This window comes from Schistocerca piceifrons, unplaced genomic scaffold, assembly GCF_021461385.2.
Source record: "Schistocerca piceifrons isolate TAMUIC-IGC-003096 unplaced genomic scaffold, iqSchPice1.1 HiC_scaffold_682, whole genome shotgun sequence".
NCBI lineage: Eukaryota > Metazoa > Arthropoda > Insecta > Orthoptera > Acrididae > Schistocerca > Schistocerca piceifrons.
The window spans coordinates 19,781-46,732 of record NW_025728929.1 but is presented as its reverse complement, the minus strand read 5'-3'; the positions used below and the strand labels follow the sequence as shown (position 1 = coordinate 46,732).

At 52.4% G+C, this 26,952-nt stretch overlaps 28 non-coding genes across 28 annotated transcripts; all 28 read left to right on the top strand.

Annotated features, from left to right (window-relative positions):
* Positions 1 to 354: 354 nt before the first annotated feature.
* Positions 355 to 426, top strand: Trnae-cuc. The gene has a single exon. It is a non-coding gene; the product is annotated as a tRNA-Glu (tRNA).
* A 386-nt stretch (positions 427 to 812) lies between these two features.
* Trnah-gug lies at positions 813 to 884 on the top strand. Its single transcript has one exon. It is a non-coding gene; the product is annotated as a tRNA-His (tRNA).
* Positions 885 to 1,631: 747 nt separating this feature from the next.
* On the top strand, positions 1,632 to 1,713 carry Trnal-uag. Its single transcript has one exon. It is a non-coding gene; the product is annotated as a tRNA-Leu (tRNA).
* A 445-nt stretch (positions 1,714 to 2,158) lies between these two features.
* Positions 2,159 to 2,230, top strand: Trnae-cuc. The gene has a single exon. It is a non-coding gene; the product is annotated as a tRNA-Glu (tRNA).
* Positions 2,231 to 2,616: 386 nt separating this feature from the next.
* On the top strand, positions 2,617 to 2,688 carry Trnah-gug. Its single transcript has one exon. It is a non-coding gene; the product is annotated as a tRNA-His (tRNA).
* A 747-nt stretch (positions 2,689 to 3,435) lies between these two features.
* Positions 3,436 to 3,517, top strand: Trnal-uag. The gene has a single exon. It is a non-coding gene; the product is annotated as a tRNA-Leu (tRNA).
* A 445-nt stretch (positions 3,518 to 3,962) lies between these two features.
* Positions 3,963 to 4,034, top strand: Trnae-cuc. The gene has a single exon. It is a non-coding gene; the product is annotated as a tRNA-Glu (tRNA).
* Positions 4,035 to 4,420: 386 nt separating this feature from the next.
* On the top strand, positions 4,421 to 4,492 carry Trnah-gug. Its single transcript has one exon. It is a non-coding gene; the product is annotated as a tRNA-His (tRNA).
* Positions 4,493 to 5,239: 747 nt separating this feature from the next.
* Positions 5,240 to 5,321, top strand: Trnal-uag. Its single transcript has one exon. It is a non-coding gene; the product is annotated as a tRNA-Leu (tRNA).
* Positions 5,322 to 5,766: 445 nt separating this feature from the next.
* Positions 5,767 to 5,838, top strand: Trnae-cuc. Its single transcript has one exon. It is a non-coding gene; the product is annotated as a tRNA-Glu (tRNA).
* Positions 5,839 to 6,224: 386 nt separating this feature from the next.
* Trnah-gug lies at positions 6,225 to 6,296 on the top strand. The gene has a single exon. It is a non-coding gene; the product is annotated as a tRNA-His (tRNA).
* A 747-nt stretch (positions 6,297 to 7,043) lies between these two features.
* On the top strand, positions 7,044 to 7,125 carry Trnal-uag. Its single transcript has one exon. It is a non-coding gene; the product is annotated as a tRNA-Leu (tRNA).
* Positions 7,126 to 7,570: 445 nt separating this feature from the next.
* Positions 7,571 to 7,642, top strand: Trnae-cuc. Its single transcript has one exon. It is a non-coding gene; the product is annotated as a tRNA-Glu (tRNA).
* A 386-nt stretch (positions 7,643 to 8,028) lies between these two features.
* Positions 8,029 to 8,100, top strand: Trnah-gug. Its single transcript has one exon. It is a non-coding gene; the product is annotated as a tRNA-His (tRNA).
* Positions 8,101 to 8,847: 747 nt separating this feature from the next.
* Trnal-uag lies at positions 8,848 to 8,929 on the top strand. Its single transcript has one exon. It is a non-coding gene; the product is annotated as a tRNA-Leu (tRNA).
* Positions 8,930 to 9,374: 445 nt separating this feature from the next.
* Trnae-cuc lies at positions 9,375 to 9,446 on the top strand. Its single transcript has one exon. It is a non-coding gene; the product is annotated as a tRNA-Glu (tRNA).
* A 386-nt stretch (positions 9,447 to 9,832) lies between these two features.
* Trnah-gug lies at positions 9,833 to 9,904 on the top strand. Its single transcript has one exon. It is a non-coding gene; the product is annotated as a tRNA-His (tRNA).
* Positions 9,905 to 10,651: 747 nt separating this feature from the next.
* Trnal-uag lies at positions 10,652 to 10,733 on the top strand. Its single transcript has one exon. It is a non-coding gene; the product is annotated as a tRNA-Leu (tRNA).
* Positions 10,734 to 11,178: 445 nt separating this feature from the next.
* Positions 11,179 to 11,250, top strand: Trnae-cuc. The gene has a single exon. It is a non-coding gene; the product is annotated as a tRNA-Glu (tRNA).
* A 386-nt stretch (positions 11,251 to 11,636) lies between these two features.
* Positions 11,637 to 11,708, top strand: Trnah-gug. The gene has a single exon. It is a non-coding gene; the product is annotated as a tRNA-His (tRNA).
* A 747-nt stretch (positions 11,709 to 12,455) lies between these two features.
* Trnal-uag lies at positions 12,456 to 12,537 on the top strand. The gene has a single exon. It is a non-coding gene; the product is annotated as a tRNA-Leu (tRNA).
* A 445-nt stretch (positions 12,538 to 12,982) lies between these two features.
* Positions 12,983 to 13,054, top strand: Trnae-cuc. The gene has a single exon. It is a non-coding gene; the product is annotated as a tRNA-Glu (tRNA).
* A 5,719-nt stretch (positions 13,055 to 18,773) lies between these two features.
* Trnah-gug lies at positions 18,774 to 18,845 on the top strand. Its single transcript has one exon. It is a non-coding gene; the product is annotated as a tRNA-His (tRNA).
* Positions 18,846 to 19,592: 747 nt separating this feature from the next.
* Trnal-uag lies at positions 19,593 to 19,674 on the top strand. Its single transcript has one exon. It is a non-coding gene; the product is annotated as a tRNA-Leu (tRNA).
* Positions 19,675 to 20,119: 445 nt separating this feature from the next.
* Trnae-cuc lies at positions 20,120 to 20,191 on the top strand. Its single transcript has one exon. It is a non-coding gene; the product is annotated as a tRNA-Glu (tRNA).
* Positions 20,192 to 20,577: 386 nt separating this feature from the next.
* Positions 20,578 to 20,649, top strand: Trnah-gug. Its single transcript has one exon. It is a non-coding gene; the product is annotated as a tRNA-His (tRNA).
* Positions 20,650 to 21,396: 747 nt separating this feature from the next.
* Trnal-uag lies at positions 21,397 to 21,478 on the top strand. Its single transcript has one exon. It is a non-coding gene; the product is annotated as a tRNA-Leu (tRNA).
* A 445-nt stretch (positions 21,479 to 21,923) lies between these two features.
* Trnae-cuc lies at positions 21,924 to 21,995 on the top strand. Its single transcript has one exon. It is a non-coding gene; the product is annotated as a tRNA-Glu (tRNA).
* The last annotated feature ends 4,957 nt before the right edge of the window (positions 21,996 to 26,952 follow it).

Here is a 26,952-nt window from a genome sequence, read left to right as displayed (position 1 = left end):
CGAGCGGTCTAAGGCGCTGGTTTCAGGCACCATTCTCTTCGGAGGCGTGGGTTCCAATCCCACAGCTGCCGAACGTGTAATGTTTCCTGTGTCGAAGGCAGATGCACTCATTGCCCGCAAAGGAAACAGCACAACAAGGCGTGAGCGTCTGCTTGGTGAATTGTCGTAGAACAGTGCGTGGTGCAACGACAGGATTTGTAGGCACCTTTTGCTCTCATCATTGCTGGCGTTCGTCTCCACGAAATGCGTCCGGAGCACGCCGTTCTATAACGCGAGAGAGTGGATTTTTTACAGTTGTCGTCAGTTAACCGTGGGCGGCTGCTGCGTTCGCTGGAAAGAGCACTGCCGTCGTTGTCCGGTGTGGTCTAGTGGCTAGGATACCTGGCTCTCACCCAGGAGGCCCGGGTTCGATTCCCGGTACCGGAATTGCGCGTTTTTGTTGCTCCTCCTATGCGACTTGTCTCGACTTTGCTCGACTGACGCTACGCTGACACGTGCAGAAAGCTACGTTAAGTATGACTCGCGGCAACACCTGACGGCGAGAGAGATGCGGCGTCTATCCACTTGTTATCGAGCCACATACCGGTACCTGTAGTCAAGAGGCTTGGAGGACTGCAAGACATTGCCACGGAGGTGAATGCAGCTAACCACTGTAGTTAGAGTCCTGACAGCGCAGGCACGTTCATTTGCTCGTATACATGTGATGGAGACCGTGTCTGACACTGCTGTGGCGTACACCTTGGCCTAGGCTTTGCTGGGTATCGCCACTTGCATTGCAGCCAGCTGCCTTCGCGGGCGCCTCCGTGGCCATGGCCGTGATCGTCTAGTGGTTAGGACATTGCGTTGTGGCCGCAATAACCCAGGTTCGAATCCTGGTCACGGCAATTTTGAAAGTTTTGCCTTGCTGCCGTTGCAATGGCGAGTACTCGAAATGACAGTACTCTCTTGATTTTTTCACTCGTGTTCCGCAGGCCGCAGTTAGCACTACCACTTCATCCCCAACACGTAATGTCGCCTCCCAGAGCGCAGACGTCCGCTGCTCTCTGTAGTCGAAAAGGGCAGTCGTTTGAAGTGCGATGGATGAGCAGCCAGTCCCAGCAGAACAGGAAGCTGTGGCGTGCACTGTTTCTACAAATGCTAGGAACACTGGCGCACCAAGCAGCGCATGTAGCGTGGCCGAGCGCTTTAAGGCGCTGGTTTAAGGCACCAGTCTCTCTGTAGGCGCGGTTTCGAATCCCGTAGCTGCCGGGGGTTTTGATGTGATCGCGTTAACCTGCCGCTTTTCCTTCAAGTGTAACCTCCTTGAGCTCACATATGTTTGATACATGGAGCATTCTAGCTCCGCCTGACAGTTACAGCTACGATACTTTAGTGGTTAAGGAAAGCGCAGGTTCGAAACCTGGTCACGGCACGAAAACGTCTCTTGACGCTGTCTCCTTAACTGCGACAGCTACAGACAAGTGGCGTCGCTACCGTACGGCGGGCACGGCTTTTTCTTGCTGTGGATGGCCTAAAGAGACGCTTCCAGTGGGAGAGCAGTGGAAATACATGGCACGGCGATTGCCAAGATACTTCCATTTCGAAGTGATCTTTGTAGTACAAACGAAACGTTTTGCCGCTGCTGATCCAACGGTAACGTGGCCGAGCGGTCTAAGGCGCTGGTTTTAGGCACCAGTCTCTCCGGAGGCGTGGGTTCGAATCCCACCGTTGCCACTTTTTACGTCTCATTTTTGTGCCGTTGCGGTGTGTCCTCGTGGGGTAGGACGCAGCTCTTGTGACGCGCGTGTTGTGTAGGTAGCGTGGCCGAGCGGTCTAAGGCGCTGGTTTCAGGCACCATTCTCTTCGGAGGCGTGGGTTCCAATCCCACAGCTGCCGAACGTGTAATGTTTCCTGTGTCGAAGGCAGATGCACTCATTGCCCGCAAAGGAAACAGCACAACAAGGCGTGAGCGTCTGCTTGGTGAATTGTCGTAGAACAGTGCGTGGTGCAACGACAGGATTTGTAGGCACCTTTTGCTCTCATCATTGCTGGCGTTCGTCTCCACGAAATGCGTCCGGAGCACGCCGTTCTATAACGCGAGAGAGTGGATTTTTTACAGTTGTCGTCAGTTAACCGTGGGCGGCTGCTGCGTTCGCTGGAAAGAGCACTGCCGTCGTTGTCCGGTGTGGTCTAGTGGCTAGGATACCTGGCTCTCACCCAGGAGGCCCGGGTTCGATTCCCGGTACCGGAATTGCGCGTTTTTGTTGCTCCTCCTATGCGACTTGTCTCGACTTTGCTCGACTGACGCTACGCTGACACGTGCAGAAAGCTACGTTAAGTATGACTCGCGGCAACACCTGACGGCGAGAGAGATGCGGCGTCTATCCACTTGTTATCGAGCCACATACCGGTACCTGTAGTCAAGAGGCTTGGAGGACTGCAAGACATTGCCACGGAGGTGAATGCAGCTAACCACTGTAGTTAGAGTCCTGACAGCGCAGGCACGTTCATTTGCTCGTATACATGTGATGGAGACCGTGTCTGACACTGCTGTGGCGTACACCTTGGCCTAGGCTTTGCTGGGTATCGCCACTTGCATTGCAGCCAGCTGCCTTCGCGGGCGCCTCCGTGGCCATGGCCGTGATCGTCTAGTGGTTAGGACATTGCGTTGTGGCCGCAATAACCCAGGTTCGAATCCTGGTCACGGCAATTTTGAAAGTTTTGCCTTGCTGCCGTTGCAATGGCGAGTACTCGAAATGACAGTACTCTCTTGATTTTTTCACTCGTGTTCCGCAGGCCGCAGTTAGCACTACCACTTCATCCCCAACACGTAATGTCGCCTCCCAGAGCGCAGACGTCCGCTGCTCTCTGTAGTCGAAAAGGGCAGTCGTTTGAAGGGCGATGGATGAGCAGCCAGTCCCAGCAGAACAGGAAGCTGTGGCGTGCACTGTTTCTACAAATGCTAGGAACACTGGCGCACCAAGCAGCGCATGTAGCGTGGCCGAGCGCTTTAAGGCGCTGGTTTAAGGCACCAGTCTCTCTGTAGGCGCGGTTTCGAATCCCGTAGCTGCCGGGGGTTTTGATGTGATCGCGTTAACCTGCCGCTTTTCCTTCAAGTGTAACCTCCTTGAGCTCACATATGTTTGATACATGGAGCATTCTAGCTCCGCCTGACAGTTACAGCTACGATACTTTAGTGGTTAAGGAAAGCGCAGGTTCGAAACCTGGTCACGGCACGAAAACGTCTCTTGACGCTGTCTCCTTAACTGCGACAGCTACAGACAAGTGGCGTCGCTACCGTACGGCGGGCACGGCTTTTTCTTGCTGTGGATGGCCTAAAGAGACGCTTCCAGTGGGAGAGCAGTGGAAATACATGGCACGGCGATTGCCAAGATACTTCCATTTCGAAGTGATCTTTGTAGTACAAACGAAACGTTTTGCCGCTGCTGATCCAACGGTAACGTGGCCGAGCGGTCTAAGGCGCTGGTTTTAGGCACCAGTCTCTCCGGAGGCGTGGGTTCGAATCCCACCGTTGCCACTTTTTACGTCTCATTTTTGTGCCGTTGCGGTGTGTCCTCGTGGGGTAGGACGCAGCTCTTGTGACGCGCGTGTTGTGTAGGTAGCGTGGCCGAGCGGTCTAAGGCGCTGGTTTCAGGCACCATTCTCTTCGGAGGCGTGGGTTCCAATCCCACAGCTGCCGAACGTGTAATGTTTCCTGTGTCGAAGGCAGATGCACTCATTGCCCGCAAAGGAAACAGCACAACAAGGCGTGAGCGTCTGCTTGGTGAATTGTCGTAGAACAGTGCGTGGTGCAACGACAGGATTTGTAGGCACCTTTTGCTCTCATCATTGCTGGCGTTCGTCTCCACGAAATGCGTCCGGAGCACGCCGTTCTATAACGCGAGAGAGTGGATTTTTTACAGTTGTCGTCAGTTAACCGTGGGCGGCTGCTGCGTTCGCTGGAAAGAGCACTGCCGTCGTTGTCCGGTGTGGTCCAGTGGCTAGGATACCTGGCTCTCACCCAGGAGGCCCGGGTTCGATTCCCGGTACCGGAATTGCGCGTTTTTGTTGCTCCTCCTATGCGACTTGTCTCGACTTTGCTCGACTGACGCTACGCTGACGCGTGCAGAAAGCTACGTTAAGTATGACTCGCGGCAACACCTGACGGCGAGAGAGATGCGGCGTCTATCCACTTGTTATCGAGCCACATACCGGTACCTGTAGTCAAGAGGCTTGGAGGACTGCAAGACATTGCCACGGAGGTGAATGCAGCTAACCACTGTAGTTAGAGTCCTGACAGCGCAGGCACGTTCATTTGCTCGTATACATGTGATGGAGACCGTGTCTGACACTGCTGTGGCGTACACCTTGGCCTAGGCTTTGCTGGGTATCGCCACTTGCATTGCAGCCAGCTGCCTTCGCGGGCGCCTCCGTGGCCATGGCCGTGATCGTCTAGTGGTTAGGACATTGCGTTGTGGCCGCAATAACCCAGGTTCGAATCCTGGTCACGGCAATTTTGAAAGTTTTGCCTTGCTGCCGTTGCAATGGCGAGTACTCGAAATGACAGTACTCTCTTGATTTTTTCACTCGTGTTCCGCAGGCCGCAGTTAGCACTACCACTTCATCCCCAACACGTAATGTCGCCTCCCAGAGCGCAGACGTCCGCTGCTCTCTGTAGTCGAAAAGGGCAGTCGTTTGAAGTGCGATGGATGAGCAGCCAGTCCCAGCAGAACAGGAAGCTGTGGCGTGCACTGTTTCTACAAATGCTAGGAACACTGGCGCACCAAGCAGCGCATGTAGCGTGGCCGAGCGCTTTAAGGCGCTGGTTTAAGGCACCAGTCTCTCTGTAGGCGCGGTTTCGAATCCCGTAGCTGCCGGGGGTTTTGATGTGATCGCGTTAACCTGCCGCTTTTCCTTCAAGTGTAACCTCCTTGAGCTCACATATGTTTGATACATGGAGCATTCTAGCTCCGCCTGACAGTTACAGCTACGATACTTTAGTGGTTAAGGAAAGCGCAGGTTCGAAACCTGGTCACGGCACGAAAACGTCTCTTGACGCTGTCTCCTTAACTGCGACAGCTACAGACAAGTGGCGTCGCTACCGTACGGCGGGCACGGCTTTTTCTTGCTGTGGATGGCCTAAAGAGACGCTTCCAGTGGGAGAGCAGTGGAAATACATGGCACGGCGATTGCCAAGATACTTCCATTTCGAAGTGATCTTTGTAGTACAAACGAAACGTTTTGCCGCTGCTGATCCAACGGTAACGTGGCCGAGCGGTCTAAGGCGCTGGTTTTAGGCACCAGTCTCTCCGGAGGCGTGGGTTCGAATCCCACCGTTGCCACTTTTTACGTCTCATTTTTGTGCCGTTGCGGTGTGTCCTCGTGGGGTAGGACGCAGCTCTTGTGACGCGCGTGTTGTGTAGGTAGCGTGGCCGAGCGGTCTAAGGCGCTGGTTTCAGGCACCATTCTCTTCGGAGGCGTGGGTTCCAATCCCACAGCTGCCGAACGTGTAATGTTTCCTGTGTCGAAGGCAGATGCACTCATTGCCCGCAAAGGAAACAGCACAACAAGGCGTGAGCGTCTGCTTGGTGAATTGTCGTAGAACAGTGCGTGGTGCAACGACAGGATTTGTAGGCACCTTTTGCTCTCATCATTGCTGGCGTTCGTCTCCACGAAATGCGTCCGGAGCACGCCGTTCTATAACGCGAGAGAGTGGATTTTTTACAGTTGTCGTCAGTTAACCGTGGGCGGCTGCTGCGTTCGCTGGAAAGAGCACTGCCGTCGTTGTCCGGTGTGGTCCAGTGGCTAGGATACCTGGCTCTCACCCAGGAGGCCCGGGTTCGATTCCCGGTACCGGAATTGCGCGTTTTTGTTGCTCCTCCTATGCGACTTGTCTCGACTTTGCTCGACTGACGCTACGCTGACGCGTGCAGAAAGCTACGTTAAGTATGACTCGCGGCAACACCTGACGGCGAGAGAGATGCGGCGTCTATCCACTTGTTATCGAGCCACATACCGGTACCTGTAGTCAAGAGGCTTGGAGGACTGCAAGACATTGCCACGGAGGTGAATGTAGCTAACCACTGTAGTTAGAGTCCTGACAGCGCAGGCACGTTCATTTGCTCGTATACATGTGATGGAGACCGTGTCTGACACTGCTGTGGCGTACACCTTGGCCTAGGCTTTGCTGGGTATCGCCACTTGCATTGCAGCCAGCTGCCTTCGCGGGCGCCTCCGTGGCCATGGCCGTGATCGTCTAGTGGTTAGGACATTGCGTTGTGGCCGCAATAACCCAGGTTCGAATCCTGGTCACGGCAATTTTGAAAGTTTTGCCTTGCTGCCGTTGCAATGGCGAGTACTCGAAATGACAGTACTCTCTTGATTTTTTCACTCGTGTTCCGCAGGCCGCAGTTAGCACTACCACTTCATCCCCAACACGTAATGTCGCCTCCCAGAGCGCAGACGTCCGCTGCTCTCTGTAGTCGAAAAGGGCAGTCGTTTGAAGTGCGATGGATGAGCAGCCAGTCCCAGCAGAACAGGAAGCTGTGGCGTGCACTGTTTCTACAAATGCTAGGAACACTGGCGCACCAAGCAGCGCATGTAGCGTGGCCGAGCGCTTTAAGGCGCTGGTTTAAGGCACCAGTCTCTCTGTAGGCGCGGTTTCGAATCCCGTAGCTGCCGGGGGTTTTGATGTGATCGCGTTAACCTGCCGCTTTTCCTTCAAGTGTAACCTCCTTGAGCTCACATATGTTTGATACATGGAGCATTCTAGCTCCGCCTGACAGTTACAGCTACGATACTTTAGTGGTTAAGGAAAGCGCAGGTTCGAAACCTGGTCACGGCACGAAAACGTCTCTTGACGCTGTCTCCTTAACTGCGACAGCTACAGACAAGTGGCGTCGCTACCGTACGGCGGGCACGGCTTTTTCTTGCTGTGGATGGCCTAAAGAGACGCTTCCAGTGGGAGAGCAGTGGAAATACATGGCACGGCGATTGCCAAGATACTTCCATTTCGAAGTGATCTTTGTAGTACAAACGAAACGTTTTGCCGCTGCTGATCCAACGGTAACGTGGCCGAGCGGTCTAAGGCGCTGGTTTTAGGCACCAGTCTCTCCGGAGGCGTGGGTTCGAATCCCACCGTTGCCACTTTTTACGTCTCATTTTTGTGCCGTTGCGGTGTGTCCTCGTGGGGTAGGACGCAGCTCTTGTGACGCGCGTGTTGTGTAGGTAGCGTGGCCGAGCGGTCTAAGGCGCTGGTTTCAGGCACCATTCTCTTCGGAGGCGTGGGTTCCAATCCCACAGCTGCCGAACGTGTAATGTTTCCTGTGTCGAAGGCAGATGCACTCATTGCCCGCAAAGGAAACAGCACAACAAGGCGTGAGCGTCTGCTTGGTGAATTGTCGTAGAACAGTGCGTGGTGCAACGACAGGATTTGTAGGCACCTTTTGCTCTCATCATTGCTGGCGTTCGTCTCCACGAAATGCGTCCGGAGCACGCCGTTCTATAACGCGAGAGAGTGGATTTTTTACAGTTGTCGTCAGTTAACCGTGGGCGGCTGCTGCGTTCGCTGGAAAGAGCACTGCCGTCGTTGTCCGGTGTGGTCTAGTGGCTAGGATACCTGGCTCTCACCCAGGAGGCCCGGGTTCGATTCCCGGTACCGGAATTGCGCGTTTTTGTTGCTCCTCCTATGCGACTTGTCTCGACTTTGCTCGACTGACGCTACGCTGACACGTGCAGAAAGCTACGTTAAGTATGACTCGCGGCAACACCTGACGGCGAGAGAGATGCGGCGTCTATCCACTTGTTATCGAGCCACATACCGGTACCTGTAGTCAAGAGGCTTGGAGGACTGCAAGACATTGCCACGGAGGTGAATGCAGCTAACCACTGTAGTTAGAGTCCTGACAGCGCAGGCACGTTCATTTGCTCGTATACATGTGATGGAGACCGTGTCTGACACTGCTGTGGCGTACACCTTGGCCTAGGCTTTGCTGGGTATCGCCACTTGCATTGCAGCCAGCTGCCTTCGCGGGCGCCTCCGTGGCCATGGCCGTGATCGTCTAGTGGTTAGGACATTGCGTTGTGGCCGCAATAACCCAGGTTCGAATCCTGGTCACGGCAATTTTGAAAGTTTTGCCTTGCTGCCGTTGCAATGGCGAGTACTCGAAATGACAGTACTCTCTTGATTTTTTCACTCGTGTTCCGCAGGCCGCAGTTAGCACTACCACTTCATCCCCAACACGTAATGTCGCCTCCCAGAGCGCAGACGTCCGCTGCTCTCTGTAGTCGAAAAGGGCAGTCGTTTGAAGTGCGATGGATGAGCAGCCAGTCCCAGCAGAACAGGAAGCTGTGGCGTGCACTGTTTCTACAAATGCTAGGAACACTGGCGCACCAAGCAGCGCATGTAGCGTGGCCGAGCGCTTTAAGGCGCTGGTTTAAGGCACCAGTCTCTCTGTAGGCGCGGTTTCGAATCCCGTAGCTGCCGGGGGTTTTGATGTGATCGCGTTAACCTGCCGCTTTTCCTTCAAGTGTAACCTCCTTGAGCTCACATATGTTTGATACATGGAGCATTCTAGCTCCGCCTGACAGTTACAGCTACGATACTTTAGTGGTTAAGGAAAGCGCAGGTTCGAAACCTGGTCACGGCACGAAAACGTCTCTTGACGCTGTCTCCTTAACTGCGACAGCTACAGACAAGTGGCGTCGCTACCGTACGGCGGGCACGGCTTTTTCTTGCTGTGGATGGCCTAAAGAGACGCTTCCAGTGGGAGAGCAGTGGAAATACATGGCACGGCGATTGCCAAGATACTTCCATTTCGAAGTGATCTTTGTAGTACAAACGAAACGTTTTGCCGCTGCTGATCCAACGGTAACGTGGCCGAGCGGTCTAAGGCGCTGGTTTTAGGCACCAGTCTCTCCGGAGGCGTGGGTTCGAATCCCACCGTTGCCACTTTTTACGTCTCATTTTTGTGCCGTTGCGGTGTGTCCTCGTGGGGTAGGACGCAGCTCTTGTGACGCGCGTGTTGTGTAGGTAGCGTGGCCGAGCGGTCTAAGGCGCTGGTTTCAGGCACCATTCTCTTCGGAGGCGTGGGTTCCAATCCCACAGCTGCCGAACGTGTAATGTTTCCTGTGTCGAAGGCAGATGCACTCATTGCCCGCAAAGGAAACAGCACAACAAGGCGTGAGCGTCTGCTTGGTGAATTGTCGTAGAACAGTGCGTGGTGCAACGACAGGATTTGTAGGCACCTTTTGCTCTCATCATTGCTGGCGTTCGTCTCCACGAAATGCGTCCGGAGCACGCCGTTCTATAACGCGAGAGAGTGGATTTTTTACAGTTGTCGTCAGTTAACCGTGGGCGGCTGCTGCGTTCGCTGGAAAGAGCACTGCCGTCGTTGTCCGGTGTGGTCCAGTGGCTAGGATACCTGGCTCTCACCCAGGAGGCCCGGGTTCGATTCCCGGTACCGGAATTGCGCGTTTTTGTTGCTCCTCCTATGCGACTTGTCTCGACTTTGCTCGACTGACGCTACGCTGACGCGTGCAGAAAGCTACGTTAAGTATGACTCGCGGCAACACCTGACGGCGAGAGAGATGCGGCGTCTATCCACTTGTTATCGAGCCACATACCGGTACCTGTAGTCAAGAGGCTTGGAGGACTGCAAGACATTGCCACGGAGGTGAATGCAGCTAACCACTGTAGTTAGAGTCCTGACAGCGCAGGCACGTTCATTTGCTCGTATACATGTGATGGAGACCGTGTCTGACACTGCTGTGGCGTACACCTTGGCCTAGGCTTTGCTGGGTATCGCCACTTGCATTGCAGCCAGCTGCCTTCGCGGGCGCCTCCGTGGCCATGGCCGTGATCGTCTAGTGGTTAGGACATTGCGTTGTGGCCGCAATAACCCAGGTTCGAATCCTGGTCACGGCAATTTTGAAAGTTTTGCCTTGCTGCCGTTGCAATGGCGAGTACTCGAAATGACAGTACTCTCTTGATTTTTTCACTCGTGTTCCGCAGGCCGCAGTTAGCACTACCACTTCATCCCCAACACGTAATGTCGCCTCCCAGAGCGCAGACGTCCGCTGCTCTCTGTAGTCGAAAAGGGCAGTCGTTTGAAGTGCGATGGATGAGCAGCCAGTCCCAGCAGAACAGGAAGCTGTGGCGTGCACTGTTTCTACAAATGCTAGGAACACTGGCGCACCAAGCAGCGCATGTAGCGTTGCCGAGCGCTTTAAGGCGCTGGTTTAAGGCACCAGTCTCTCTGTAGGCGCGGTTTCGAATCCCGTAGCTGCCGGGGGTTTTGATGTGATCGCGTTAACCTGCCGCTTTTCCTTCAAGTGTAACCTCCTTGAGCTCACATATGTTTGATACATGGAGCATTCTAGCTCCGCCTGACAGTTACAGCTACGATACTTTAGTGGTTAAGGAAAGCGCAGGTTCGAAACCTGGTCACGGCACGAAAACGTCTCTTGACGCTGTCTCCTTAACTGCGACAGCTACAGACAAGTGGCGTCGCTACCGTACGGCGGGCACGGCTTTTTCTTGCTGTGGATGGCCTAAAGAGACGCTTCCAGTGGGAGAGCAGTGGAAATACATGGCACGGCGATTGCCAAGATACTTCCATTTCGAAGTGATCTTTGTAGTACAAACGAAACGTTTTGCCGCTGCTGATCCAACGGTAACGTGGCCGAGCGGTCTAAGGCGCTGGTTTTAGGCACCAGTCTCTCCGGAGGCGTGGGTTCGAATCCCACCGTTGCCACTTTTTACGTCTCATTTTTGTGCCGTTGCGGTGTGTCCTCGTGGGGTAGGACGCAGCTCTTGTGACGCGCGTGTTGTGTAGGTAGCGTGGCCGAGCGGTCTAAGGCGCTGGTTTCAGGCACCATTCTCTTCGGAGGCGTGGGTTCCAATCCCACAGCTGCCGAACGTGTAATGTTTCCTGTGTCGAAGGCAGATGCACTCATTGCCCGCAAAGGAAACAGCACAACAAGGCGTGAGCGTCTGCTTGGTGAATTGTCGTAGAACAGTGCGTGGTGCAACGACAGGATTTGTAGGCACCTTTTGCTCTCATCATTGCTGGCGTTCGTCTCCACGAAATGCGTCCGGAGCACGCCGTTCTATAACGCGAGAGAGTGGATTTTTTACAGTTGTCGTCAGTTAACCGTGGGCGGCTTCTGCGTTCGCTGGAAAGAGCACTGCCGTCGTTGTCCGGTGTGGTCTAGTGGCTAGGATACCTGGCTCTCACCCAGCAGGCCCGGGTTCGATTCCCGGTACCGGAATTGCGCGTTTTTGTTGCTCCTCCTATGCGACTTGTCTCGACTTTGCTCGACTGACGCTACGCTGACACGTGCAGAAAGCTACGTTAAGTATGACTCGCGGCAACACCTGACGGCGAGAGAGATGCGGCGTCTATCCACTTGTTATCGAGCCACATACCGGTACCTGTAGTCAAGAGGCTTGGAGGACTGCAAGACATTGCCACGGAGGTGAATGCAGCTAACCACTGTAGTTAGAGTCCTGACAGCGCAGGCACGTTCATTTGCTCGTATACATGTGATGGAGACCGTGTCTGACACTGCTGTGGCGTACACCTTGGCCTAGGCTTTGCTGGGTATCGCCACTTGCATTGCAGCCAGCTGCCTTCGCGGGCGCCTCCGTGGCCATGGCCGTGATCGTCTAGTGGTTAGGACATTGCGTTGTGGCCGCAATAACCCAGGTTCGAATCCTGGTCACGGCAATTTTGAAAGTTTTGCCTTGCTGCCGTTGCAATGGCGAGTACTCGAAATGACAGTACTCTCTTGATTTTTTCACTCGTGTTCCGCAGGCCGCAGTTAGCACTACCACTTCATCCCCAACACGTAATGTCGCCTCCCAGAGCGCAGACGTCCGCTGCTCTCTGTAGTCGAAAAGGGCAGTCGTTTGAAGTGCGATGGATGAGCAGCCAGTCCCAGCAGAACAGGAAGCTGTGGCGTGCACTGTTTCTACAAATGCTAGGAACACTGGCGCACCAAGCAGCGCATGTAGCGTGGCCGAGCGCTTTAAGGCGCTGGTTTAAGGCACCAGTCTCTCTGTAGGCGCGGTTTCGAATCCCGTAGCTGCCGGGGGTTTTGATGTGATCGCGTTAACCTGCCGCTTTTCCTTCAAGTGTAACCTCCTTGAGCTCACATATGTTTGATACATGGAGCATTCTAGCTCCGCCTGACAGTTACAGCTACGATACTTTAGTGGTTAAGGAAAGCGCAGGTTCGAAACCTGGTCACGGCACGAAAACGTCTCTTGACGCTGTCTCCTTAACTGCGACAGCTACAGACAAGTGGCGTCGCTACCGTACGGCGGGCACGGCTTTTTCTTGCTGTGGATGGCCTAAAGAGACGCTTCCAGTGGGAGAGCAGTGGAAATACATGGCACGGCGATTGCCAAGATACTTCCATTTCGAAGTGATCTTTGTAGTACAAACGAAACGTTTTGCCGCTGCTGATCCAACGGTAACGTGGCCGAGCGGTCTAAGGCGCTGGTTTTAGGCACCAGTCTCTCCGGAGGCGTGGGTTCGAATCCCACCGTTGCCACTTTTTACGTCTCATTTTTGTGCCGTTGCGGTGTGTCCTCGTGGGGTAGGACGCAGCTCTTGTGACGCGCGTGTTGTGTAGGTAGCGTGGCCGAGCGGTCTAAGGCGCTGGTTTCAGGCACCATTCTCTTCGGAGGCGTGGGTTCCAATCCCACAGCTGCCGAACGTGTAATGTTTCCTGTGTCGAAGGCAGATGCACTCATTGCCCGCAAAGGAAACAGCACAACAAGGCGTGAGCGTCTGCTTGGTGAATTGTCGTAGAACAGTGCGTGGTGCAACGACAGGATTTGTAGGCACCTTTTGCTCTCATCATTGCTGGCGTTCGTCTCCACGAAATGCGTCCGGAGCACGCCGTTCTATAACGCGAGAGAGTGGATTTTTTACAGTTGTCGTCAGTTAACCGTGGGCGGCTGCTGCGTTCGCTGGAAAGAGCACTGCCGTCGTTGTCCGGTGTGGTCTAGTGGCTAGGATACCTGGCTCTCACCCAGGAGGCCCGGGTTCGATTCCCGGTACCGGAATTGCGCGTTTTTGTTGCTCCTCCTATGCGACTTGTCTCGACTTTGCTCGACTGACGCTACGCTGACGCGTGCAGAAAGCTACGTTAAGTATGACTCGCGGCAACACCTGACGGCGAGAGAGATGCGGCGTCTATCCACTTGTTATCGAGCCACATACCGGTACCTGTAGTCAAGAGGCTTGGAGGACTGCAAGACATTGCCACGGAGGTGAATGCAGCTAACCACTGTAGTTAGAGTCCTGACAGCGCAGGCACGTTCATTTGCTCGTATACATGTGATGGAGACCGTGTCTGACACTGCTGTGGCGTACAACTTGGCCTAGGCTTTGCCAGTTCCGCTTTAGACGCCGTGCAGTGTGGACGTGCCTAGTCTTCCGTTCCGGCGTAGCGTTACGTATAGTGGACTATCGTTTTTGTTTACGTGTTGTGTTGCAACTTCTGTGAGTGTTTCTCCGTCGTTGTTTCGTACCTTGTGCTACTTTCTGTCCTTATTTCAGTGTGTTTTGTGTAGCGGTTTCAACCGCATAGTTTGAAAATGTCGTCCCAGGTTATTCCTCGTCAGGCTACAGTTAGTTTTACTTTTGACAAGTCAACTCGCCATGTGCAACCTAGTTCCCTTGAGCTTCATGATTGGTTGGTAGATACCTTTGGTGTTCATTCGGATCAGGTGCACACTGCTTATTTTGATACCGAATTTTTTTTTTCTTTGTTAAGTTTATGGACCCACTTCAGGTTGATAAAATTCTTTCTAAATATGGTCATCAATTTCTCTTTCGGCATCGGGATGATTCTGTAAGTACCGTGCTGCTTTCCAATGCTTCCATTACGTACACCAGTGTTCGTGTTTACAACCTTCCACCAGAGGTGGATAATGTCTATCTTAAGGAGGGTCTACAAAAGTATGGTGATGTAAAGAGCATTCGCCTTGAACGCTGGTCAAGCCAACATCGCCTGCAATGTTACAGTGGTATTCATTCAGTCGAAATGCACATTAAGCAGAATGTTCCGTCTCACCTGCAGTTCGGTGGATATCGCGTCCATGTAACATATAGTGGTCAGGTTGGCACCTGTTTTTTCTGCAATGAAAGTGGTCACGTGCGTACCGACTGTCCGCGGAGGGTTTTTGTTTTAAAAAATTCTCTCGAACAGCGTCGCAAGTTAGCAGTCGCTGACTTCGTTGCGGGTGGTTCTGCTCTTGGTGTAGCACAGTCCAATGGTAGTAGCGCCCCGCCACAGATTTTGCGCACCCCTGAAACAGAATTTCCTCCTTTGCGTGCTAAATCTGATGTTCCGTCTGTCCCTCAGGTGGGTGTGCCACTTTTGAAAAATAAGAGGCGTCGCCCACACGATGGAAATCGTACGGATGAGGATCTCCCTGAGATGCCCCAGTCCAAGCGACCGGCATTCCTCCGAGCCACCGTGTACTGTAGCTGCTCCCTGCCCTCCTGAGGTAGCGGTTCCGGTGGCGGCTGCTGGTGCCCCTCCGGCCTCCGACGCAGCTTCTCTCGAGTCGGATCGTCGGTCGTGCCTGTTGGCGCCATCTTCCGAACCGACTTCGTTGTCACAACAAGTGGAGCCGCGACAACTTCCTGCTTCGCTGCCCCATACCTCTGCCAGCGGAGCTGCTCCGCTTCGTTCCAACTTTGCGGCCTCGGACCTTCCTGTTCACGTTTCGCCTCCGTGTAGTCCATGTTTGCTGGATGCTAGTGTAGGTGTTGACCATTCCGTTTTGCCGGATGTTTCCCGCGCGACCCCGGATCCCGCATGTGGACCGGCGCGGGTGGTGTCGGATACAGAACTTGACCCTCCTACGTCACCGGCGGCTGAAGCTTCCTTGCCCGTCAGCCGACGCAAGTTACGCGTTCAGCCGAACGTTAATTCTGTTCGCAAAAAACCGGAGCATAAGGGATCCGCGGAACGGGGTAGCAGTCCCCCTCCCTCTGATGCCTCCGTCTCCCCTGCTATGGACTGTGACATTGGTGCGTCGGTGTAGGTGATTTCTTCTCTCGCCTTTCTCTACATGGTTCAGGCATACACCTTTCTTACCTTAAATGTTAACCGTATTGAGTCCGACGTTCGCCTTGCCTCTTTGCGGCAGTTTATTTACGACTCCTGTGCGGACGTAGTGTTTTTGCAGGAAGTGCTGTTTTCTGATCTCCCTCTGCCTGGATTTCAAACTGTTTTTAATGTCGCACCGGAATATTCAACAGGAACTGCTCTTTTCTTTCGAGAGGGCATTCCTATTACTGACATTGAATTCCTTGACTCTGGCCGTGGGATTGATTTTTTATGTGATGAAATTCTTTCTGTCGATGTTATTCCTCCTAGTTTTTCTGACCATTGTGCTTTTACTGCAACTGTAAATCTTAGTCACCAACCTGCAAAACTTTATCGTTCCCAGTGTATGTTAAATGTTTCCCACCTTGCCGACAGTGCTATGGATGATGTTATAAGTGCCGTGTGGGAGCGATGTCTCTGCTCTGTCCCGCGTTACCCCTCCTTGCTGGTTTGGTGGACTGCGTTTGCCAAGCCCAAGATTCGTCAGATTTTGATTTTTTACTGTGCTGCAAGGGCGCGTGATTTTAAGAACACGTATGAATTTTACTACTCTGCCCTGCGTGAACTATATGACGCGGCGGGTACCTCTCCTCTGCGGATCCATGATGTTCGTCGTATTAAAGCCAAGCTCTTGAGCCTTAAACGACGACACATGGATGGTCTGCGAGTTAAGTCGAAACCTCACTCTCTTGTTGAAGGTGAACTGTCATCTTTGTACCACCTGCTACGGCATCGGACTCGTCGTCGTCGCTCCTTCATCTCTTCTCTTATGGTGGATGATGGACAGCAGCTTATTGCACAGGAGGAAATGATTCGTGCTCTTCATCAGTATTACACTAGTCTATATTATGCCGATGATTCTGGTGAGTCTCTTTCGGATGATGTCTTTGGGGATCTAACTGCGACTATCGATTCTGACGCGAACGGCGAATTTCTCCGGGAGTTCCAGGTAGATGATGTTTTCGATTTTATTGCTCGCTCTCCGTCCAGTAAATCGCCGGGTCCAGACGACCTGCCTAAAGAATTTTATCTCCGTTTTTGGCCTCTTTTGGGTAGAATTTTTACGCAGATTTTAAATGAGATTGTCAGGGGGATGGATGTGCCTGCCGATTTTAAAGTAGGGAAAATTGTTTTAATTCCGAAGTCCTCTGGTCGTTTATCTGCTGCCAATCTTCGTCCGCTCACATTGCTGAACTTTGACTACAAGACAGCTGCTAGAGCGCTCAATAGCCGATTGTCTTCTCTGCTTCGGGGTGTGATTGGTGCACATCAATGTTGTTTTCATGATAGATCTATTCTGACGCCAGTAGCCGAGTATCGGGATGTTGTCTCGGTTGCGGCGGTTACAAACGTACATTGTGCCTTTGCCTTCCTTGATTTTTATAAGGCTTTTGATCACGTCAGTCATGTGTTTTTAGATCGTGTTTTAGGTACAATAGGTTTTAACGCATCATCACGTGGTGTTCTTGGCAATTTGTATAGGGGAATAACAGCTCGGGTGTCAGTCAATGGGCAGCTGACGCCGCCCATTGCTATCCGCTGCGGGGTGCCTCAGGGTAGTCCGCTCTCTATGTCTTTATTCGTATTGTCCCTGGAATCGCTGCTTCGGACTATTGCTCTCAAGCTCAGGGTATGTCCCTCTCTGGTGGGAAGCTCTCTGTTAAGGCATATGCGGATGATGTCGTTGTTCTCCTCCGTCAACGTGATGATATCCCGTTGTTGAAAGGGGCAGTTGATGCATACTGTCGTGTCTCTGGAGCGCGTCTCAATCAGGGTAAATGTAAGTTCCTTGATATTCGAGGATTTCACGATGCTGATGTCCCTTGGGCCACTTTTGTCGATCGCCATACGTCCTTGGGGATTATCATTGATCGGTGTCCTCTAAAAATGGCGGCTCTCAATTGGAAATCTGTCACCGAGAAGATACAGGGGGCTCTGATGGTCCATGAGCAGCGCTCTGCTACCATTTTGCAAAAAGTCAAAATTTTAGACACCTACGTTCTATGTAAAGCTTATTATGTTGCTCAGCTGTTCCCACTTCCCATGATGGTGGCGAAAAGGTTGCGCCAATTGTCTAGCAGGTTCATATGGAAGGGCCATCTATTCAAGTTACGTTACGAGGTTATGACGAAACCGCGTATCTTCGGAGGCTTGGGCCTCTCTGACATTACTCGCAAGGCGTCTGCTTTGTACGTCCGCCGTACGACTCTAATTGTTACGCAAGAAGTGACTTCAATTACATCCAGGCTTTTTACTGTTGTGCATCCGGCGAGCCTTGCTCCACCTGTCGATGTCGGACGCCTCAATTTTAAGTTGAAACACATTCGGGAATTTTACATTGCGGTGAGTTACCTCGGAAACGTCTTCTTGCGGCGACCGGTGCCAACGACCAAGGGCTTGATTGCCCGCTGGGAGGGGCTGGCCGGTCCCAATCCAATAGAACTGGCGTCTCCATCCGTGTCCTGGAGGAACGTCTGGAAGAATGTTAGTCTGCCGATCCACTCTATGGCCGTGGCGTCCACGTGGTATAGGGTAATAAATAATTTGGTCCCCACCAATGTACGACTGCACCGTATTGGTCTTACTGACACGGACAACTGTACTCGGTGTGGTCTCCTGGCTACCCTTGAGCATTGATTCACCTGCTGTGGGCACCTTGCTAATTGGCGTTGGCTCAGGAAACAACTTGCTTTTGTCACTAGGTCTGCTGAAGCTGCTTATACTATTGACATCCTCGTCCGGCCCGATTCTTCCTTTTTTCCGCGAACGAAGCTCAATACCGTCATGTGGTTGATTGGACATTTCGTACATTTTGTCAACAGTTGTCATGAAGAGGATGGACACCTAGCGTTTCAGCAGTACATGCTTACTGCTTACTGGCAGCGCTTGCGATTGCCAGGCCTTCGTGATGATTTTACAAATATGCTTAGCCTGACATTTGAAAGAGAGGGCGTTGGCTAAGGTCACCTGTGTGAGCCATTTTCTTTTATACTGTTTCTGGATTTCCCGCCTTTATGTATACTTCTTCTCTACACCAGAACTGAAATTAAAAAAAAACGAAAAACAAAAAACAAAAAAGTGGCTAGGATACCTGGCTTTCACCCAGGAGGCCCGGGTTCGATTCCCGGTACCGGAGCGGAATTTTATCGGAAAAAGTCACGACAAGTTTTGACCCTGCGAAAGGATGTTTCACGTACTCCTCGCATTATAGCTACCGGAAAAAATAGTGGCTAGGATGCCTGGCTCTCACCCAGGAGGCCCGGGTTCGATTTCCGGTACCGGGATTGCGCGTTCTTGTTGTTCCTCTTATGCGACTTTTGTCTCGACTGAAGCTACGCTGACGCGTGCAGAAAGCTACGTTAAGTATGACTCGCGGCAACACCTGACGGCGAGAGAGATGCGGCGTCTATCCACTTGTTATCGAGCCACATACCGGTACCTGTAGTCAAGAGGCTTGGAGGACTGCAAGACATTGCCACGGAGGTGAATGCAGCTAACCAGTGCAGTTAGTGTCCTGACAGCGCAGGCACGTTCATTTGCTCGTATACATGTGATGGAGACCGTGTCTGACACTGCTGTGGCGTACACCTTGGCCTAGGCTTTGCTGGGTATCGCCACTTGCATTGCAGCCAGCTGCCTTCGCGGGCGCCTCCGTGGCATTGGCCGTGATCGTCTAGTGGTTAGGACATTGCGTTGTGGCCGCAATAACCCAGGTTCGAATCCTGGTCACGGCAATTTTGAAAGTTTTGCCTTGCTGCCGTTGCAATGGCGAGTACTCGAAATGACAGTACTCTCTTGATTTTTTCACTCGTGTTCCGCAGGCCGCAGTTAGCACTACCACTTCATCCCCAACACGTAATGTCGCCTCCCAGAGCGCAGACGTCCGCTGCTCTCTGTAGTCGAAAAGGGCAGTCGTTTGAAGTGCGATGGATGAGCAGCCAGTCCCAGCAGAACAGGAAGCTGTGGCGTGCACTGTTTCTACAAATGCTAGGAACACTGGCGCACCAAGCAGCGCATGTAGCGTGGCCGAGCGCTTTAAGGCGCTGGTTTAAGGCACCAGTCTCTCTGTAGGCGCGGTTTCGAATCCCGTAGCTGCCGGGGGTTTTGATGTGATCGCGTTAACCTGCCGCTTTTCCTTCAAGTGTAACCTCCTTGAGCTCACATATGTTTGATACATGGAGCATTCTAGCTCCGCCTGACAGTTACAGCTACGATACTTTAGTGGTTAAGGAAAGCGCAGGTTCGAAACCTGGTCACGGCACGAAAACGTCTCTTGACGCTGTCTCCTTAACTGCGACAGCTACAGACAAGTGGCGTCGCTACCGTACGGCGGGCACGGCTTTTTCTTGCTGTGGATGGCCTAAAGAGACGCTTCCAGTGGGAGAGCAGTGGAAATACATGGCACGGCGATTGCCAAGATACTTCCATTTCGAAGTGATCTTTGTAGTACAAACGAAACGTTTTGCCGCTGCTGATCCAACGGTAACGTGGCCGAGCGGTCTAAGGCGCTGGTTTTAGGCACCAGTCTCTCCGGAGGCGTGGGTTCGAATCCCACCGTTGCCACTTTTTACGTCTCATTTTTGTGCCGTTGCGGTGTGTCCTCGTGGGGTAGGACGCAGCTCTTGTGACGCGCGTGTTGTGTAGGTAGCGTGGCCGAGCGGTCTAAGGCGCTGGTTTCAGGCACCATTCTCTTCGGAGGCGTGGGTTCCAATCCCACAGCTGCCGAACGTGTAATGTTTCCTGTGTCGAAGGCAGATGCACTCATTGCCCGCAAAGGAAACAGCACAACAAGGCGTGAGCGTCTGCTTGGTGAATTGTCGTAGAACAGTGCGTGGTGCAACGACAGGATTTGTAGGCACCTTTTGCTCTCATCATTGCTGGCGTTCGTCTCCACGAAATGCGTCCGGAGCACGCCGTTCTATAACGCGAGAGAGTGGATTTTTTACAGTTGTCGTCAGTTAACCGTGGGCGGCTGCTGCGTTCGCTGGAAAGAGCACTGCCGTCGTTGTCCGGTGTGGTCTAGTGGCTAGGATACCTGGCTCTCACCCAGGAGGCCCGGGTTCGATTCCCGGTACCGGAATTGCGCGTTTTTGTTGCTCCTCCTATGCGACTTGTCTCGACTTTGCTCGACTGACGCTACGCTGACGCGTGCAGAAAGCTACGTTAAGTATGACTCGCGGCAACACCTGACGGCGAGAGAGATGCGGCGTCTATCCACTTGTTATCGAGCCACATACCGGTACCTGTAGTCAAGAGGCTTGGAGGACTGCAAGACATTGCCACGGAGGTGAATGCAGCTAACCACTGTAGTTAGAGTCCTGACAGCGCAGGCACGTTCATTTGCTCGTATACATGTGATGGAGACCGTGTCTGACACTGCTGTGGCGTACACCTTGGCCTAGGCTTTGCTGGGTATCGCCACTTGCATTGCAGCCAGCTGCCTTCGCGGGCGCCTCCGTGGCCATGGCCGTGATCGTCTAGTGGTTAGGACATTGCGTTGTGGCCGCAATAACCCAGGTTCGAATCCTGGTCACGGCAATTTTGAAAGTTTTGCCTTGCTGCCGTTGCAATGGCGAGTACTCGAAATGACAGTACTCTCTTGATTTTTTCACTCGTGTTCCGCAGGCCGCAGTTAGCACTACCACTTCATCCCCAACACGTAATGTCGCCTCCCAGAGCGCAGACGTCCGCTGCTCTCTGTAGTCGAAAAGGGCAGTCGTTTGAAGTGCGATGGATGAGCAGCCAGTCCCAGCAGAACAGGAAGCTGTGGCGTGCACTGTTTCTACAAATGCTAGGAACACTGGCGCACCAAGCAGCGCATGTAGCGTGGCCGAGCGCTTTAAGGCGCTGGTTTAAGGCACCAGTCTCTCTGTAGGCGCGGTTTCGAATCCCGTAGCTGCCGGGGGTTTTGATGTGATCGCGTTAACCTGCCGCTTTTCCTTCAAGTGTAACCTCCTTGAGCTCACATATGTTTGATACATGGAGCATTCTAGCTCCGCCTGACAGTTACAGCTACGATACTTTAGTGGTTAAGGAAAGCGCAGGTTCGAAACCTGGTCACGGCACGAAAACGTCTCTTGACGCTGTCTCCTTAACTGCGACAGCTACAGACAAGTGGCGTCGCTACCGTACGGCGGGCACGGCTTTTTCTTGCTGTGGATGGCCTAAAGAGACGCTTCCAGTGGGAGAGCAGTGGAAATACATGGCACGGCGATTGCCAAGATACTTCCATTTCGAAGTGATCTTTGTAGTACAAACGAAACGTTTTGCCGCTGCTGATCCAACGGTAACGTGGCCGAGCGGTCTAAGGCGCTGGTTTTAGGCACCAGTCTCTCCGGAGGCGTGGGTTCGAATCCCACCGTTGCCACTTTTTACGTCTCATTTTTGTGCCGTTGCGGTGTGTCCTCGTGGGGTAGGACGCAGCTCTTGTGACGCGCGTGTTGTGTAGGTAGCGTGGCCGAGCGGTCTAAGGCGCTGGTTTCAGGCACCATTCTCTTCGGAGGCGTGGGTTCCAATCCCACAGCTGCCGAACGTGTAATGTTTCCTGTGTCGAAGGCAGATGCACTCATTGCCCGCAAAGGAAACAGCACAACAAGGCGTGAGCGTCTGCTTGGTGAATTGTCGTAGAACAGTGCGTGGTGCAACGACAGGATTTGTAGGCACCTTTTGCTCTCATCATTGCTGGCGTTCGTCTCCACGAAATGCGTCCGGAGCACGCCGTTCTATAACGCGAGAGAGTGGATTTTTTACAGTTGTCGTCAGTTAACCGTGGGCGGCTGCTGCGTTCGCTGGAAAGAGCACTGCCGTCGTTGTCCGGTGTGGTCTAGTGGCTAGGATACCTGGCTCTCACCCAGGAGGCCCGGGTTCGATTCCCGGTACCGGAATTGCGCGTTTTTGTTGCTCCTCCTATGCGACTTGTCTCGACTTTGCTCGACTGACGCTACGCTGACGCGTGCAGAAAGCTACGTTAAGTATGACTCGCGGCAACACCTGACGGCGAGAGAGATGCGGCGTCTATCCACTTGTTATCGAGCCACATACCGGTACCTGTAGTCAAGAGGCTTGGAGGACTGCAAGACATTGCCACGGAGGTGAATGCAGCTAACCACTGTAGTTAGAGTCCTGACAGCGCAGGCACGTTCATTTGCTCGTATACATGTGATGGAGACCGTGTCTGACACTGCTGTGGCGTACAACTTGGCCTAGGCTTTGCCAGTTCCGCTTTAGACGCCGTGCAGTGTGGACGTGCCTAGTCTTCCGTTCCGGCGTAGCGTTACGTATAGTGGACTATCGTTTTTGTTTACGTGTTGCGTTGCAACTTCTGTGAGTGTTTCTCCGTCGTTGTTTCGTACCTTGTGCTACTTTCTGTCCTTATTTCAGTGTGTTTTGTGTAGCGGTTTCAACCGCATAGTTTGAAAATGTCGTCCCAGGTTATTCCTCGTCAGGCTACAGTTAGTTTTACTTTTGACAAGTCAACTCGCCATGTGCAACCTAGTTCCCTTGAGCTTCATGATTGGTTGGTAGATACCTTTGGTGTTCATTCGGATCAGGTGCACACTGCTTATTTTGATACCGAATTTTTTTTTTCTTTGTTAAGTTTATGGACCCACTTCAGGTTGATAAAATTCTTTCTAAATATGGTCATCAATTTCTCTTTCGGCATCGGGATGATTCTGTAAGTACCGTGCTGCTTTCCAATGCTTCCATTACGTACACCAGTGTTCGTGTTTACAACCTTCCACCAGAGGTGGATAATGTCTATCTTAAGGAGGGTCTACAAAAGTATGGTGATGTAAAGAGCATTCGCCTTGAACGCTGGTCAAGCCAACATCGCCTGCAATGTTACAGTGGTATTCATTCAGTCGAAATGCACATTAAGCAGAATGTTCCGTCTCACCTGCAGTTCGGTGGATATCGCGTCCATGTAACATATAGTGGTCAGGTTGGCACCTGTTTTTTCTGCAATGAAAGTGGTCACGTGCGTACCGACTGTCCGCGGAGGGTTTTTGTTTTAAAAAATTCTCTCGAACAGCGTCGCAAGTTAGCAGTCGCTGACTTCGTTGCGGGTGGTTCTGCTCTTGGTGTAGCACAGTCCAATGGTAGTAGCGCCCCGCCACAGATTTTGCGCACCCCTGAAACAGAATTTCCTCCTTTGCGTGCTAAATCTGATGTTCCGTCTGTCCCTCAGGTGGGTGTGCCACTTTTGAAAAATAAGAGGCGTCGCCCACACGATGGAAATCGTACGGATGAGGATCTCCCTGAGATGCCCCAGTCCAAGCGACCGGCATTCCTCCGAGCCACCGTGTACTGTAGCTGCTCCCTGCCCTCCTGAGGTAGCGGTTCCGGTGGCGGCTGCTGGTGCCCCTCCGGCCTCCGACGCAGCTTCTCTCGAGTCGGATCGTCGGTCGTGCCTGTTGGCGCCATCTTCCGAACCGACTTCGTTGTCACAACAAGTGGAGCCGCGACAACTTCCTGCTTCGCTGCCCCATACCTCTGCCAGCGGAGCTGCTCCGCTTCGTTCCAACTTTGCGGCCTCGGACCTTCCTGTTCACGTTTCGCCTCCGTGTAGTCCATGTTTGCTGGATGCTAGTGTAGGTGTTGACCATTCCGTTTTGCCGGATGTTTCCCGCGCGACCCCGGATCCCGCATGTGGACCGGCGCGGGTGGTGTCGGATACAGAACTTGACCCTCCTACGTCACCGGCGGCTGAAGCTTCCTTGCCCGTCAGCCGACGCAAGTTACGCGTTCAGCCGAACGTTAATTCTGTTCGCAAAAAACCGGAGCATAAGGGATCCGCGGAACGGGGTAGCAGTCCCCCTCCCTCTGATGCCTCCGTCTCCCCTGCTATGGACTGTGACATTGGTGCGTCGGTGTAGGTGATTTCTTCTCTCGCCTTTCTCTACATGGTTCAGGCATACACCTTTCTTACCTTAAATGTTAACCGTATTGAGTCCGACGTTCGCCTTGCCTCTTTGCGGCAGTTTATTTACGACTCCTGTGCGGACGTAGTGTTTTTGCAGGAAGTGCTGTTTTCTGATCTCCCTCTGCCTGGATTTCAAACTGTTTTTAATGTCGCACCGGAATATTCAACAGGAACTGCTCTTTTCTTTCGAGAGGGCATTCCTATTACTGACATTGAATTCCTTGACTCTGGCCGTGGGATTGATTTTTTATGTGATGAAATTCTTTCTGTCGATGTTATTCCTCCTAGTTTTTCTGACCATTGTGCTTTTACTGCAACTGTAAATCTTAGTCACCAACCTGCAAAACTTTATCGTTCCCAGTGTATGTTAAATGTTTCCCACCTTGCCGACAGTGCTATGGATGATGTTATAAGTGCCGTGTGGGAGCGATGTCTCTGCTCTGTCCCGCGTTACCCCTCCTTGCTGGTTTGGTGGACTGCGTTTGCCAAGCCCAAGATTCGTCAGATTTTGATTTTTTACTGTGCTGCAAGGGCGCGTGATTTTAAGAACACGTATGAATTTTACTACTCTGCCCTGCGTGAACTATATGACGCGGCGGGTACCTCTCCTCTGCGGATCCATGATGTTCGTCGTATTAAAGCCAAGCTCTTGAGCCTTAAACGACGACACATGGATGGTCTGCGAGTTAAGTCGAAACCTCACTCTCTTGTTGAAGGTGAACTGTCATCTTTGTACCACCTGCTACGGCATCGGACTCGTCGTCGTCGCTCCTTCATCTCTTCTCTTATGGTGGATGATGGACAGCAGCTTATTGCACAGGAGGAAATGATTCGTGCTCTTCATCAGTATTACACTAGTCTATATTATGCCGATGATTCTGGTGAGTCTCTTTCGGATGATGTCTTTGGGGATCTAACTGCGACTATCGATTCTGACGCGAACGGCGAATTTCTCCGGGAGTTCCAGGTAGATGATGTTTTCGATTTTATTGCTCGCTCTCCGTCCAGTAAATCGCCGGGTCCAGACGACCTGCCTAAAGAATTTTATCTCCGTTTTTGGCCTCTTTTGGGTAGAATTTTTACGCAGATTTTAAATGAGATTGTCAGGGGGATGGATGTGCCTGCCGATTTTAAAGTAGGGAAAATTGTTTTAATTCCGAAGTCCTCTGGTCGTTTATCTGCTGCCAATCTTCGTCCGCTCACATTGCTGAACTTTGACTACAAGACAGCTGCTAGAGCGCTCAATAGCCGATTGTCTTCTCTGCTTCGGGGTGTGATTGGTGCACATCAATGTTGTTTTCATGATAGATCTATTCTGACGCCAGTAGCCGAGTATCGGGATGTTGTCTCGGTTGCGGCGGTTACAAACGTACATTGTGCCTTTGCCTTCCTTGATTTTTATAAGGCTTTTGATCACGTCAGTCATGTGTTTTTAGATCGTGTTTTAGGTACAATAGGTTTTAACGCATCATCACGTGGTGTTCTTGGCAATTTGTATAGGGGAATAACAGCTCGGGTGTCAGTCAATGGGCAGCTGACGCCGCCCATTGCTATCCGCTGCGGGGTGCCTCAGGGTAGTCCGCTCTCTATGTCTTTATTCGTATTGTCCCTGGAATCGCTGCTTCGGACTATTGCTCTCAAGCTCAGGGTATGTCCCTCTCTGGTGGGAAGCTCTCTGTTAAGGCATATGCGGATGATGTCGTTGTTCTCCTCCGTCAACGTGATGATATCCCGTTGTTGAAAGGGGCAGTTGATGCATACTGTCGTGTCTCTGGAGCGCGTCTCAATCAGGGTAAATGTAAGTTCCTTGATATTCGAGGATTTCACGATGCTGATGTCCCTTGGGCCACTTTTGTCGATCGCCATACGTCCTTGGGGATTATCATTGATCGGTGTCCTCTAAAAATGGCGGCTCTCAATTGGAAATCTGTCACCGAGAAGATACAGGGGGCTCTGATGGTCCATGAGCAGCGCTCTGCTACCATTTTGCAAAAAGTCAAAATTTTAGACACCTACGTTCTATGTAAAGCTTATTATGTTGCTCAGCTGTTCCCACTTCCCATGATGGTGGCGAAAAGGTTGCGCCAATTGTCTAGCAGGTTCATATGGAAGGGCCATCTATTCAAGTTACGTTACGAGGTTATGACGAAACCGCGTATCTTCGGAGGCTTGGGCCTCTCTGACATTACTCGCAAGGCGTCTGCTTTGTACGTCCGCCGTACGACTCTAATTGTTACGCAAGAAGTGACTTCAATTACATCCAGGCTTTTTACTGTTGTGCATCCGGCGAGCCTTGCTCCACCTGTCGATGTCGGACGCCTCAATTTTAAGTTGAAACACATTCGGGAATTTTACATTGCGGTGAGTTACCTCGGAAACGTCTTCTTGCGGCGACCGGTGCCAACGACCAAGGGCTTGATTGCCCGCTGGGAGGGGCTGGCCGGTCCCAATCCAATAGAACTGGCGTCTCCATCCGTGTCCTGGAGGAACGTCTGGAAGAATGTTAGTCTGCCGATCCACTCTATGGCCGTGGCGTCCACGTGGTATAGGGTAATAAATAATTTGGTCCCCACCAATGTACGACTGCACCGTATTGGTCTTACTGACACGGACAACTGTACTCGGTGTGGTCTCCTGGCTACCCTTGAGCATTGATTCACCTGCTGTGGGCACCTTGCTAATTGGCGTTGGCTCAGGAAACAACTTGCTTTTGTCACTAGGTCTGCTGAAGCTGCTTATACTATTGACATCCTCGTCCGGCCCGATTCTTCCTTTTTTCCGCGAACGAAGCTCAATACCGTCATGTGGTTGATTGGACATTTCGTACATTTTGTCAACAGTTGTCATGAAGAGGATGGACACCTAGCGTTTCAGCAGTACATGCTTACTGCTTACTGGCAGCGCTTGCGATTGCCAGG